This window comes from Crocuta crocuta, unplaced genomic scaffold (genome assembly GCF_008692635.1).
Source record: "Crocuta crocuta isolate KB4526 unplaced genomic scaffold, BGI_CrCroc_1.0 scaffold233, whole genome shotgun sequence".
NCBI lineage: Eukaryota > Metazoa > Chordata > Mammalia > Carnivora > Hyaenidae > Crocuta > Crocuta crocuta.
This window is the reverse complement of record NW_027529526.1, coordinates 4,877,868-4,893,301: the sequence shown is the minus strand read 5'-3', so window position 1 is coordinate 4,893,301 and position 15,434 is coordinate 4,877,868.

Sequence of the window (15,434 nt, the reverse complement as noted above, 5' to 3'; positions counted from 1 at the left end):
CAAGCCCCTGGATTCTACAGCAGCCTGCACCCCAGACTGCGTGCTTGGCTGCATCTGTGACAGTTTCTGGGCATCTGGGGCGGGGAATCTGACTCTGAGACTCAGAATTAGGGGTGAGGGGCAGGAAGTAGCCTTTCCTTATAGCTCAGTGGCTCTACCTGAAGTCTGCCCCAAGGTCAGAGCTGATGCTGATCCGATTTAGTGAGTGCTTCCTGCGTGCAGTTAGTAAATGACGTGTATTAACTCTCCTAATTCTCACATTTGTGTGTTAGTTATCGGTATTAACATTCCCATTTACCATTACAGATGTGGAAATGAGGCTTGGAGAGGTTAAGTAATGTTGCCAAAATCAAATAATTAATACAGGTGTGTGGACTGAAACCACATCTGTCTGACTTCAAACGTTTATTAGTAGGAATAAAGCAGGCACATAGCACGAGGCACTTGCTAGAAGGTAGATACAGTTCCAGGCTTTCATAGAACCATAATCCTCCAGCAAACATACCACGAGGGTCTGCCCCAGGCCCAGGAAAGAAAAGATGAGTAAGTGCTGAGATTACTTGTGATTTTGGTTGTCAATAAGCCAATGCCCTTGGAAGAGCTGCAAAGCACAACGGTTAAGACAAATAGGAGTTCAGCAGCCTGTCTCAGTTTGAATCCTGGTTCTACAACTTCCTCACTGTGTGACTTGGGACAAGGCATGTAACCGCTCTGTGCCTCAGTTTCTTCATCTGTAAGAGGGGAGAAGGATAGCGTCTTAGTCATAGAATTGTCAGAATAAATGTGTTAGGACCTGGAAAAGGCTCAGAATAATGCCTAGCGACAGACGTTTAAGAAATGTGGCTGCGGTTCAAGTCCCAGATCTCACCTTTGCATCTATTCAGATTGCCTGGTCCCTCTTGATAGTGCCTAATCTACAAACCCATAGTGTATTAGAAACAGAGTTTAATCCTGCAAAGGATGTAGGGACTATCCAGTTCCATCTCTACATCCTACACTTAGGAGTAAAAAGACTTGCTTAGAATTACAGAGCAAATTAATGCAAGAACTGGGACTTCGATCCACGAAATAACAACTACTATCCTTTTTTGGAGCACCTGCTCCGTGCCAGGCACCGTAACATACATAACTTCACTAAATTTCTAAGATGACCATGTTAAGTAGTCATTATTAATCCCTTTTTATGAATAAGGACCGAGGTTCAGAGAGACTTTACATCTTGCCCAATGCCACGTAACTGGTAACAGAAGACAGGATTTGAGCAAAGACTGTCTGGCACCAAAGTCATCATTCCACTTTGGTGCACATGAGTTTTATTGCATCCATGTACACATAAGCCCTTTTAAATGTTTATTCATTTTTGAGAGACAGAGTGTGAGCAGGGGAGGAGCAGAGAGGGAGACACAGAATCAGAAGCAGGCTTCAGGCTCTGTGTTGACAGCTCAGAGCCTGATGTGGGGTTTAAACTCACGAACCGCGAGATCGTGACCTGAGCTGAAGTTGGACGCCCAACCAACTGAGCCACCCAGGCTCAGTTGATTTTTAAAATAGAAGTTTTGATTTTAAAAATAGAAGTACAATGTTTCGGCAAATTCTGAACTTTCTCTTTATTTGAAAAAAATAGTTTTCATTCTTAATTAAATAATCATTAAGCACAGATACATGAGTTTAGTTATTCATTCGTTAAAATTGCGGTAATAGATATGAAGATTATTTCAGGGAGAAAGAGACTAGGAATGAGACAATGAAATATAACTTAATCAAAATAGAAATCCCAGCAGTTCTGATCAATACCAGTAACACCTCAAAAACAACTGCTCCTTCATCTAGTTTCAGAATAAAGCATCAAAGACAAATCAAAGTAGACATTCTATGTTATCAATTTCACTTTTAAAGCAATGACAGCCTTTGAAAATAATTGTTTTAAGATTCCTTTTTGTTAGAGATTTCTGATGGTCCCTTTGTAGAGATCCTATTTATGTCTGCAGCCTTACAGTCTCCTTCCCTGTGATTTTTCTATGTAGTTTCTCTATAGCATTTGGGGCTATACATGACTGATAAAAGCAGAAATTAGAGGTGTGTGTGTGTGTGTGTGTGTGTGTGGTGAGTGTGTGAGAAAGAGAGAGAGGGAGGGAGATGGTTTTAGACATAAAACCCTCAAAAGAAACCATGGAGTCCAAGTAGAAATCCATAGCAAAATCCATAAAGGGCTATTTGCATATTTTCAAATATCGGATCACATAGAAACAAGACTCTTGTCAGTTTGCATGCATCACTTACGTGGCATTTTCTTTAGAGTCCATGGCCTCTCTCTTCCCCACTCTGACACTGAATCAGCCCCACTGCAGGCGTGTCCACCGTCAACCTTTCAGTCATTTCTCACGTTGACGCAGGCCACGGTGACCACGTTGACGTCAGGGATGTAGGAGTGACTACTTGTGAGACTCCTCAGGCATCTGCCCTCAGGGAAGGCCAGTAGAGGAATAGCTTTCAGGGCTGTTTTTCAGCTCCATGTTTCAGGCTTGGCCGCCCTCGCTGCCCCCCAGCTGTGCTGTGCTTTCTGCTAAATCCACTAGTGCCTTGAGGTGCAAGGTGAGTGAGGGGGATGCTAATTTTCAGTGGTGTTCGAAAAATCTATTCTTTAGCCTGCAAACATATTAAAATGTAGTAGTAACTTACCTATACTTTTAAAGTACTTCTAAAGTTAAAAGTTCATCTGGGGAGTTCCGTTTAGATGGTTGGTTATGACCAGTGGTTCATATGACTCATCTGGGGCCATTCACTGCCTTGCACCTGGTTGGCACTTTTCTCATGGAGGCCTTTAGAGAGAATTCCCAGTTTTGAACAAGACATTTCAAGGGCCCATATAGTAGGCAAGGAAAGTGGAGGTCTTTCACATCCAACCTCATTGCTCAACTGCAGAAGACAAGTGCAATCTGATTTTCTAGCATTTTCCTCAAGGGATCCAGTATTTGGGAGTAACATGGAGCTCTCTTATCTGAGTCCTTCAGACAGTGATAAAGATGGAGGTACACAAAGCAGAAGACACTCACAAATGTCAGATGTCATGCCACCAAACAGGAAGAAAGTGGCCCTGGGTGAAGGCAGTCAACATCTCTTTCTCTGAGATGGCTCCTCAGGAAGGTTCCCATCACTCCATCCATGCTGACAGCTCTGAGCCAAATGACCACTGGACATTTGCACTTTCTCTAAGAACTTGACCAGGATGGCCATGTCCTTGTCTATCTGCCTGGCACCTGAGTTTGACAGCCTTGTGGAGAATGTCCTTGTACTGGTGGGCCTTTTTCTCCTGCCCATAGTTTGCCACACACACCCCCCTCCCAGCTGTGCTGTATCTTCTGCCTTTCCGATCAAGGCTTCCTTCGCTTTGCTGAATCTCAAGTGAGTCATGGCTAAAACCCTGGGCAAGGGAGACCCCAGAGAAGTAGGTGAGGCCTGGGGCTGCTCACTTGTAAGAGACTTGAGAGCCTTTCTGCAGTTTTCACGTTACTATTTAACTCCCTTGTGTAGGGCTGGCTGCTCACCATATAGGAACAAAACCTTCCCTTGTTCTCGGAAGCTAGAAATGTAGCCCTGTCGACACCCTGGTCTCTAATGTTGAGACTCCAGAAAAGGGAGACAATGACTTTTCATCCTTGAGGCTAACAAATCTGTGGTATTTTATAATGGCAACCCCTGGCAATCAACAGAGGTGAGAAGAATACACATGAGCTTTGAGACAATGCTTGTCCTGGGAAGGAAGGGAAGGGAATAGGGTTGAGGAGGAGTATATGAGACCTTTATTTCATTCATAATAAAATAAAAAAACAGGCATTATTTATGGTAAAATTTTACTCATTGTTAAATCTGGGTAGTGAACAGATGGGTTGCTTATATATTATTCTCTGTAGTTTTCTTTTAATGTATATTTTGAGGGAGACACATACACACACACACAGAGAGAGAGAGAGAGAGAGAGAGAGAGTGAGCAGGGATGGAGCACAGAGAGAGGGAGACAGAATACAAAGCAGGATCCAGGCTCTGAACTGTCAGCACAGGGCCCGACTAGGGGCTCAAACTCACGGACCACGAGACCATGACCTGAGCCAAAGTTGGACACTGAACCAACTGAGCCACCTAGGTGCCCCTCTATATTTTTATTAAAATACAAAGTATCCCAAAATGAATCAAAAAGACATTTAGAGGAGTGTAACAGCACACTTACAACAAGCATGGTGTGTTGTCTCTGGTTGCTGACTCTAAAGCTGCAGTAAGCTTAAAGCCTGGCCGCATCTTTAGTTCTAAAGGAAAAGTTGCAGGGTAAGAGATTGAAGATGCTGAGGAGCAATCCAGGTGGGCAATACAAGGGAAACCAGAGAGCCGGCACAGACCAGACTGATTTTTAGAAGCAGCCACCTAATCACTGGTTCGTCCGTTGAAGGGTCTTTATAAGTGAGACTGCATCATTCATCCTGCTTTAGGGTTGAGATGAAAGGTCAGAATTTTACCAATTAGAGGAGTAGATCCTTATGGAAAATATTGTCTCTGAAGTAGTTAAAGCTCACACAATACCCTGTCTAGAGACAGCTCTTCGGGGCAGTGGGTGAGGTAATTTGACGTGTTAATACTCGACTTGGAGACGATCAAAGAATTCATACTGACATCTGCTGGACCTTTTGAATACTTCCGGGTGTAAGTTAGAACCAGGAATTCTGGAGCACAGCTCCCGACAGGCTGATTTCAGAGCTCTCTGCCCTGGGGCGGGTCTTGTAGCATGCTAGATATGCAACTTGAAATCAAATTTAAGATCTTTTGCTCACTGTACACATTTAGCATAATGCGTCCATGACAGAATGAAGCAGGACATCTAGGGTATAATTAACAATCACTATTCTGCGACAGTCTCAGCAACACAAATGCCAATTTGCTTGTCAAATTCCAACGAGAGAGGAAGGGGCCATGTGGAAACCATACAAAACAGAGTCCTTTTTGTTTTGAGGACCCAACTCAGCAATTGCTCTGTGTAACAGAAAGGAAATCTTGTCCAGTTCTGGTCCCCTGAGCTGTAGATGGAAGTTCACTGCCTGAACTCCCTCCCAAATCAAATTCCAATCCTGCCAGTTTCTATGGATCCTTGTGGGAGTCAGTAAAGATATAAATGGAGGTCCAAAGAACCAAGAAGAGGCAATCGAAGAACTAACATGCAGATCCTTCACTTGGGTCATGTGAGGTACACGACAAGTAAAAGCTCTAATAGTCATTGGATTTTGCGGTTGCTTGACAAAGACAAGAAAGTGAATCGTTACTTGATAACAGTGGTTTGCCAGGGAGATTTTTATCTAAAAGTGGGATTATCTTTGAAAATTAATGAAAAGAATTCCCTTGTGGTATGAATGTTAAGAGCTATTTCTATAGATAATAATAAAATTACTTTTTTTTCCTCCTGAAAAGAAATATTGATCATGACAAAAATAACTAAATTTTTGTCTCTTCCACCCCATAGTCTCTCAAGCTAAGAGTTGTATGATTTGAGGTCAAAATAGATTTTCAAGCAAATTTGACTCCTATTTTTCTATTACTGAATGAATGTCAGTTAGTTCTCAAATTCTTTCTGTTTGGAAGACAAGATGAAGGAAAAGGAATACGATTTATTAAAATGCTTGACACTTTACATGCATCCTTGAATTTTATTTTTAACAGGTACTATTATGCCCATTCTACAGATGAGACACTTTGTCTCAAAGACGTTCAATATTTTTCCCCTGTTTCATGGCTAGCAAGCAGCAAATCCAGGATAGGAACCCCGTTTTGTCCGACTCAAAAACCCATGGTCTATAATATTATCTATACTTCATTATAATCGCTGGATGCAAAAATTTACCAGGTTCTACTTGGGTCTCTTTTATGTACTTAAGCAATTGAAAATACATATATTTCCAGCATTCAGACTCAAATCCCTTTTCTGTGCTCCAATGTGGGAAAGAATCAGAAGGTGAAAATGGCATAGTGATCAGTAGGCAAAAAGTGACAACAACAAAGGTAGAGCTTTGGTTTTATGGCCAAGGCCAACCTGAATCCAATAGGCATGGGGCGGTGGAGAGGAACCTTCCTGACCCGCCTGACTGGGCCTGCGGGAGGCCTGGCTCACAATCCCAAAGCCCCGAGTCCTGCTCAGTCTCTAATCTCAGATGCCAGAAGCAAGTTTCTAACCCAGTCTTCTCTCCCAGGACCCAGAATAGTAACTGTAAATGTCACCTGGGCCACTACATCTGCTGCAGTCTTGACCAGGTTCCTTAAAAGACAGTATTAGAATACAGCCGAGAAACATGCTTATAATGAAGTGTGTGATCAAATTTATTCATTTCATAAATGTTTATTTAGCACCCATTTTTTTTTTTACAAATAGTTTATTCTCAAATTAGTTTCCACATAACACTCAGTGCTCATCCCCACAAGTGTCCTCCTCCATGCCCATCCCCCCCTCCCCCCACATCCATCAGTCCTCAGTTTTTGTCAGCATTCAAGAGTCTCTCATGGTTTGCCTCTCTCCCTTTCCCCCACCATTTCCCCCCTTCTTCTCCCCCTTGTTCCTCCGTCAAGTTCCTCCTAATCCTCCTATACGTGCAAACATATGATATTTGTCCTTCTCTGCCTGACTTATTTCGCTCAGCAGAACACCCTCAAGGTCCATCCATGTTGCTACACATGGCCAGATTTCATTGTTTCTCATTGCCATGTAGTATTCCATGGTATAGATAAACCACATCTTCTTGATCCATTCATCTGTTGATGGACACTTAGGCTCTTTCCTATTTAGCACCCCTTCTTGATGTCATAGGACAGAATGCAGGTATATGGGCCATCTAGATCTGGCTATAAATCCTTGCCGAGCCACTTACTATTTAATCTAAGACTATTATTTAATATCTCAGCACCATATCCATAAAATGAGAATAACACCAGCTCACGGGTTTGTTGTTGTAAGAGTTAGAAAAAAATATATGGGGTGCATCTAGTATGGGCTCAGCACATTGAAGGTATAGAACAGAATGCTAGCTATTATTGCTTTTTTAACATATAATATTATATATANTCATAACTGAGGTAAGGGCAAAGTTCTCCAGGAGAGCCTCTTATACTTTACCATGAGTTAATGTTAGTTACTATTATGATTATAACTAATATAGTTATTATTATAACTTACAACTAATTACTACTAATGTAAATATAAGTATATATAAAAAGCTACAAATAGGGGCGCCTGGGTGGCTCAGTCTTGGTTAAGCGTCAGACTTCGGCTCAGGTCATTATCTCATGGTTCGTGGGTTCGAGCCCCGCATCGGGCTCTGTGCTGACAGCTAGCTCAGAGCCTGGCGTCTGCTTCAGATTCTGTGTCTCCCTCTCTCTCTGACCCTCCCCTGCTCATGCTGTCTCTCTCTCTCAAAAATAAATAAAAATATTTTTAAAAAAGCTACAAATAATATAAGGCCTAAACACATCGGGGACCTATTGCTTCCATCAATGCACTTCACTAGAGTAAGACTATAAGCCAGGAATCTCTGGGCCCAAGATGGAGATTCGATATTGTTTCATGTATCAGCTCGGTAACTAAGAGTGGCTTCGTGTGACGCTATGTTGGTGGGAATTCTGATAGGAGCAGGAGGGGATATTCTTCTTATATCAAAGTGGCTAAGGGCTTAGAATTGAGCTGCTCTGTTCCTTGTTTAATCCTGGACAAGCTTCTTGATTCCTTCATGCTTTAATGCCTTCATCTGTAAGATGCTAACAATAGCATCACCTGAATCATGGAACGGTGGTTAGAAATAAATCAGCTAATTTGGGAAAGAGCTTAGAACAGTGACATCATTAGATATTATTATTATTATTTGCATCATCATAGTTGGTAATTCCTGCCAGTGGTGAGGGAGGAGTAATGTAAGAAACATCAGGCATCCACCATCTGTTTGCTAGGCCTGATCTAACGTCTCTCCCACCACATTCTGAGTTTTGAGTTTAGTTTTTTGGTTGTCAGCTCTTTGTACACACTGCTCTAGTCCATGTTCCATTTTGGCCCGAGGGAGTCCATTCCACTTTCGTATATCAGAGCCAACGTCTAACAGCAGACTTTTCATTCTTTGTGCAATTGCTCCAAGTCCGGTTTTCAAGGTATAGAGTGACACAGTCCCACCCACAGAAAACTTTGTATTCTTCCAGCCATTTGGTACCCATTTTACATTAGATTCTTTTTTAAAAAATTAATTTATTTATTTTGAGAGAGAGAGAGAGAGAGAGGAGGGGGAGGGGTAGAGACAGAGAGAGAGAGAGAATTCCAAGCAGGCTCCGCACTGTCAACACAGAGTCTGATATGGAGCCTGAACTCACAAAACCATGTGATCATGCCGGGAGCCCAAACCAAGAGTCAGATGCTTAACCGACTAAGCCACCCAGGCACCTCAGCATTAGATTCTTTATACACCACATCTCCAGTACTTCAAATAATCTGACAAAGATGTATTTACAAAGGAGGAAATGGAGACTTAGAGAATTAAGTGGCAATTCACTGATGCAGGTAAGATCTGGGATGAAAACTGATATTTCTGGTTTCAAAATTTGTGCTGCTTCCTTTCTTACCACATGCTGCATCCTGAGGCCTACGATTGGCAGCGCTTGGTTCCAGCACAAGTTAGGGTACAGAACTTTGCAGTGTTTGTCCCGAGGAATATTGGGAGGGATGGGGAAGGTAGCAGGAGCTCTCGGAAAAGAAACAGGCGATGATAGATCAAGTGCAGTCAGGAACTATAGGCTGACCCACTTGTGTGCCAAGTACAGGACTTGGGCTGGGCCGACGGGGGTCAGCGGAACAGAGGGGTGGGGAAGATTCAGAGCCGCAGAGCGGATACAGTAAGAATGTCAGGCACGAAGGGAATAGGAGGACTGGGCCTCAGTGGAGGAGATGGGCAGGGCCAGCAACTTGAAGCAGACAAGCTGCTAATTTTTGGAGTATAGACCAAGACTCCCATCTTGCTGGGTCCTATTATCTTACAAGATACCCGAGAGAGAGAGGGGAAAAGGCGGGTGGTAGCTTGTGCTCCCCTTAGAGAATGAATCTTGTAACAGGGCAAGAGCGCTTGGAACTTCCATCTCCAGCAGTGTGCCAGATATGGGGTACCCTGATTGGCCCTCACTGAAAACAGCGGAAAACAGTGCATAAATTATAGACAACATCTTATTAAAGGCTCTAATGAGCTGGCAAGAGAATAAGAAGCTATAAACCAAGTGAAAGTAGAAACCCAGGAGGCAGCCTTTTACCAGGAGGGCACTTGCTAAACCAGATGAAAAGGAGCTATGGTTTTCAGAACCTTGCATGGCACTGTTGAATTAAAACCAAGTCCAGAACGTGCCTGAAGTGGAGAGTCTAGAGAGAAGCCTGCCAGCACGAACTTAGGGCTCTAAAGAATTGCACGTGCAGTGTAAGGATGAGCTAGAAATAAATCTAAACTTGGAAACCAGAAGGCTTAGAAGGAAAACTGCCCTTCTTGGGTTTTGGCAGGAAAATGTGCGCCACAAGATGGCGCTCACGTGAACTTTTAGTCTGAATTCAAAGTATTTGGGTGATTAAAAAAACAAAAAACCAAAAAACAAAAAAACAAAAAAACTCCAGCTCAAGGATTTTGATTAAAGTGGCTCTTTAATCAGATAAAAATAAAATTCTCTGTGAAAGAAACAATTTCAAAGGCTTCAGAGCATTTCCACAGATAAAGTTCTAAGCTGTATGAACTCAGTCAAATAACAAACAAAAACAACAACAAAAAACCCATGTGAAACAAATGGAAATAAAGCCCTTTGAGAAAGAGCCAAAACAACAAAAAGAGTCAGAGCTACATTAATATAGATGTTTGATTTATCAAATACAATATATAAATAAGAATATTTTTTTTCGAGAAATGAAAAGAGGATTCACAATATTTGAAAAGAGCAAGACTATTATAAATAACCAAATGGATTTAAAATAGAAACAATAAAACTTTGGGGTGGCTGGGTGGCTCTATCAGTTAAGCTTCTGACTCTTGATTTCAACTCAGGTCATGATCTCAGGGTTCGTTGAATTGAGCCCCATGTGGGGCTCCACACTGAAAGCACAGAGTCTGCTTAGGATTCTCTCTTCCCTTCCTCTCTGCCCCTTGCCCACTCATGCATTCTCTCTCTCTCAAAAATTAACTTCAAATAAGAAACAATAAAACTCCTAAGAATAAGTTAAAAATAAGGTAATTGAAACGAGAATTCCATAGATGATTTTTTTAAGTAGGCTCCACATCCAACGTGGGGCTTGAACTCACCATTCCAAGATCAAGAGTCACATGCTCTAGTGACTGAGCCAACCAGTCGCCTCTCAACAGATGATTTTAAAAGCACATTAAAAGCTGCTATATAGTCAACTGATGAACTGGAAGACATGTCCAAAAAAGTGTCCATAGAAGAGACCTTGATGGACAATGTGAAAGAGAGGTTAAGAAAAATGAAATCAAGTCAATAGGTACAACATATGCTAAATTGGAATTCCAGAAGAGGAGGAAAGAAAGAATAGGGCAGTGTTTGTATTTGAAAATGTCAGGGGCTCAAAATTTTCCAGCGTTGCCAAAAGTCATCACTTTCTCACTCAGAAACTATCGATTTCCCAGCAGGATAAATAAAAAGAAATTCACATGTAGACATATAAAAATAAAACCACAGAATATCAAAGACAAAGACAAGACCTAAAAGTGGGCATGGGAGGGGGGGGAAGATGACTTAAAAAAAATAATCATTAGAACAACAGCTTGTTTCTCAAAAGCAAAAATAAAAGGCCATCAGTGGAATGCTGTTATACATTGGTATTGGTTTTCTACCACTGTCACAACAAATTGCCACACATTTTAGCAGCTTAGAATAATACAAATGTGGGATCTCCCAATTCTGTGGGTCAGAAGTCTAGGCTGACAGCTGACATCTCTGCCCTGAGTTTTACAAGGCTGAAACCAAACTGTCAGCCAGTTGGCCTCTTACTGGGAAGAATCCATTTCTAAGTACGCTGTGGTGGTTAGAATAATCCAGTTCCCTGCAGTTGTAGGAGTGAGGTTCTGTTTTTCTGCCAGCTGGGGGATGCCCTCAGATCCTGGAGACCTGACTCTGCTCCTTGAAGTTGGGTGTCTACATTCCAGAGCCAGCCACAGTCTCCAATTCTTCTCATGCACAAAGCTTTCTGTCTTCCTCTTTGCTACATCTCTCTCCCTCTTCTACTGCATATCTCTGACTTTCTCTGTTTATGGTTAGATTGGCTAACCAAAGGCTCTTGTGGTTAGAGTGGACTCACCTGGATACTCCAAGATACTCTACCCCCACTTTTTTTTTTTTAAGGTCAATAACTTTAATTATGTTTGCAAATTCCCTCTTGCCGTGTAATATAATCTATTCACTAGTTCCTGGTATTAGGACCTGGACATCTTTGGAGGGGGTGTTACTCTGCCTACCACGTATTTAAAGAAAATAACTATTTGTTTGGAAAGCTTTTTCAAGAATAAAGGGAGAATGGCACTCTTAGATAAAAAAAAAAAACTAAGAGAATTTGTCATCAAAAAGACTTCACTAAAGGGAAATCTAAAGAATATATTTTACGTGGAAGAAATGTAATCCTGGAAGAAAATCTGCGAATGAAAAAATGAAAAGTAAAGAAAGTAACAAGTATGTGGGTAAATCTTAGTGAACACCGAATAAAATAACAGAAGATTTTGAGAATCAAGAAAACTAAGGTTACACTAAAATATCTGATGACAGTAACATGTAAGTGGGGTGGAACGCATGTGTGCTAAAGTCTTTACATATGTTCTCTGAATGCAAACAGATGAGATGTCCTTCAGGAAAACCTCTGCAGGGTCTTTTTGTCATCAATAGATTTCTTTCCTGTTTTATGTGTTAAGTGTTGAAATCAAAGTTATGCTAGCCTCTTAATAAAAGTTATATAAATTTCCTTCTAGAATAAGGTTTAAGACAGGGAAAGTAAAATTAATCAACTAGAGCATGTAATATTCTTTGTGGAGAGATTTTTTAAAATTTCAATTCAGTTTATTTAAGGGTTATCGGACTATTCACCTTTTTTTTTTTCTTTAGTCCGTTTTGGCAAATTTTTTCCAAAGTCAGGTTTTGGAGGATTTTATCACTCATGTCTCTTTTATTGGCATACGAATTTCAGAGTATCTCCTTATTATCTCTTAAAATTCTATTGAATCTGAATTATGTCTCATTCTTCATTTCTAGCATTTTTGAGCTTTTATTTTTTGTAGTAACCAAGTTTTCCTGAAATCTGTAAATTTTATTAGTATATTCAAAAAACTAATTCATGGTTGTGTATAGTTTTTCAATTTTATGCTTATTTTCTATTTTTTTTAAAAAAACCTTTTTATTCCTTTAGTGTGGTATTTTTCAGGTATATATTCTTTTATTATTCTTTTTTTTTTAACTTTTAATCTTTCTTTCTCCTTATATTTTGGCAATAGTTTTTCCCCCCGATTATCATAGTAAAATTTATCTAAAACTTAGAAGTGCGTAGCTTTTGTCTAAATAAAAATTTCCAACAGGCTTGTGATTCTCTCAGGCTGGTAGTTCCTTCATGCACTCAGATACAAACTCCATCCAGTCTAAGACCACAGACAGACAGACAGACAAATTTGATACTGCTCCAGTTCTAACAGGGTTTCCAGGAACAGGAAAATGTTCTTCCAGAATATAGGAATGATGTTTCAAATGCTTCCTGGATATGGATAAAAAGTAAGAATTTACCCAAGGGTTAAACTGTTGGAGGTGGGTTATTTGTGTCTTTGGAGAAGGTAATAACATAGTTTAAAATAAAGACCTTTCTAGAATAAGACCAAGAACAGAGCAATTTGTTGTATAGGTTGTAAAGTTGTTTGCGTATGAAAAGGTGGAGTCCAATCTACAGTCTCATGCTAAATTTAAGGAATGGTCCTTTGGGTCACAGAAAAAGAGAGCTGTACATCTGTACACCATCAGTGAAGGGATGAGATGCTCCAATACTAACAGGGATAAAAGAGATATCAAGACCACTCATCTTCAATGAAACATCATCTGATGTTCTTTAAGGCTCAGTCTGATGTTTTTAAGGCTGTATATTATATGAGTATTTCCAGGCACAATTCCACTATTAGGAGAAGAGAGAAATATATATCACACCAAACTAAAGCCAAAAGCAGCACCTCACCAACTGTTCATCAAAGAGATATCATCAAGACTCACATCAAAGTAAAATGTTTTATGAGATATCCAAAGTACCAGGACCAGGAGAAGATCCATATAATGTGTCTAGGTAATTTCTTGAATCTTTTTTTCCAAAAGAGAGTAGAAGAATGAGACTTCACAGTTTTATATCAGTGATAATGGAATTTTGGAGTACAGTAGGCTAAGCACCACAAAAATGGGTATTGAGCATTCCTTCACGAATAAGACTACGCCAAAAGAAGACTGAATAGGATGTAGATAAAAGGAGAATATTGTTTAAGGGCCCCACTGGAATACATTGAAGCCCTTCCCAGCCTCTATTTTGGGCACATATGCTTTAGAAGGAAAGTTCAGAGTTGCATCCAGCCTCAGTAAGAGATGCCCGTTCATTCACAGGGAGTGTGCCAAAGAAAGAATGTGTATAACTGTTATCAAGGAAGCACTGAAATAGACAAAGGCAGCTGTGGACTCATATACTCCAGATGTTTCTTCAGAAGTAGTGGAGGCATCCTGCATTCTCCACATCAGCTCTTGACCCACATTTTAAATTACAGATCTAAAGGATGTGTCACACTTGTGTTCGTCTTTGGTCAGGGATGAAATTCAAACAATGGATGACACGATGTGATTTTAAAGAACCACGTTATACATTATTCAAGATTTGAAAGTCAGAGACACACATTAGAATAGAAACTTACAGATGCCTTGGGAACTGCACTGGCCTTTATAGAGGTCTGTTAACAATTTTCAGATAATTTATTCTTATTTTTATTTAATTAAGTTTAAACTTCCTGGTCTATCATCTGTGAGGAGTGGATGACTAAATCTTACAGGAAGTAAGCTAAGAAGGGCAAATAGACCATTTTTTAAATGGGTACAACTAGGGGCCAGAGGAAAGGCCAATATTCTCCCCCATATACTCTGGTTGCTATTGCAGAACCATATGAAATCACATGTTCAATGATAAGTAATCTCAGTATGTACATCCTATTGGTAAAAGAGTACTCTATTACACTTGACAAGATTAGTGAGCCATGGGATACTCTAGTACACATAGTAACTGGGCAGTTTGAACATTGTTCATTATGAATTAGAAAAGGTCCCAGAAGAATGGTTATCTTTCCACATACATTCCTGAAGTCCCAGTTGTAACATTCAATCCACTTTCCCAACTACTTCATAGAATTTTTAAACAAGTTAGAAAAAAAAATTTCATGATTGGGTCCAAGAGTGGGGGAGGGGTGACCCTCAGAGATGATGGGCTTTACGCTACACCAGAGTTGTTGTTAATTAAGTAGAAAATAGTTGCCATTTTCTATAGTTTCCTTTTTTGTTTGGTGTGTAAATTCAGATTTCTAGCTAGTATGATTTTTCTTCTGCCTGAAGAACTTCCTTTAAGATATCTTGTAGAAAAAAATCTGCCAATACCGATTTTTAAAAAACTTTTGTATGTCTGAAAAAGTGTTTCTGGCAAGATATATACGTCTCAATTGACAGGTTAAGAAAAACTGAAGGTTTTCTTGATTTTGTTTGTTTTTTTTCCCCCATTTTTGCTCTACCATCTTCTAGCTTGCATTGTTTGTCATCCTTCTCTTTGTTCTTCTTTATATCATATGTCTTTTATTTATCTCAGTATTTTAAGATTTTCTTTTTATTGTTTATTGTAAGCAATTAGATTTTATGGTATGACTTAATGTAATTTTTTCATGATTATTACGATTTGGGTTTTTTCAGCTTCTTGGATCTGTTTATTATTTTCATCAACTTTGGAAAAATTTTGACCATCATTTCTTTAAATATATTTTCTGTTCTACGCCCTCCCCTTTCCTTCAGGGACTTCAATTACATGCATATTGGGCTGCTTGAAATTTTTCCACAGATCATTCATGGCCTGTTCATTTTCTTCTAGGTAAAAAAATATATCTGTGTTTCATTGTAGATAGTTTTTATTTGATTACTATGTCTTCCAGTTCGCCAATATTTTCCACTGAAATGTCTAGCTTGCTGTTAATTTCATCCAGTACATTTCTCATCTCAGACTTTGTGGTTTTTATCTCTACATGTTCAATCTGGGTCTTTTCTCTATCTTCTATGTTGTAACATGTTCCATCTTTCCTTTACCTACTTAACATGCCTCTTGAACATATGGAATATATTTATAGTAA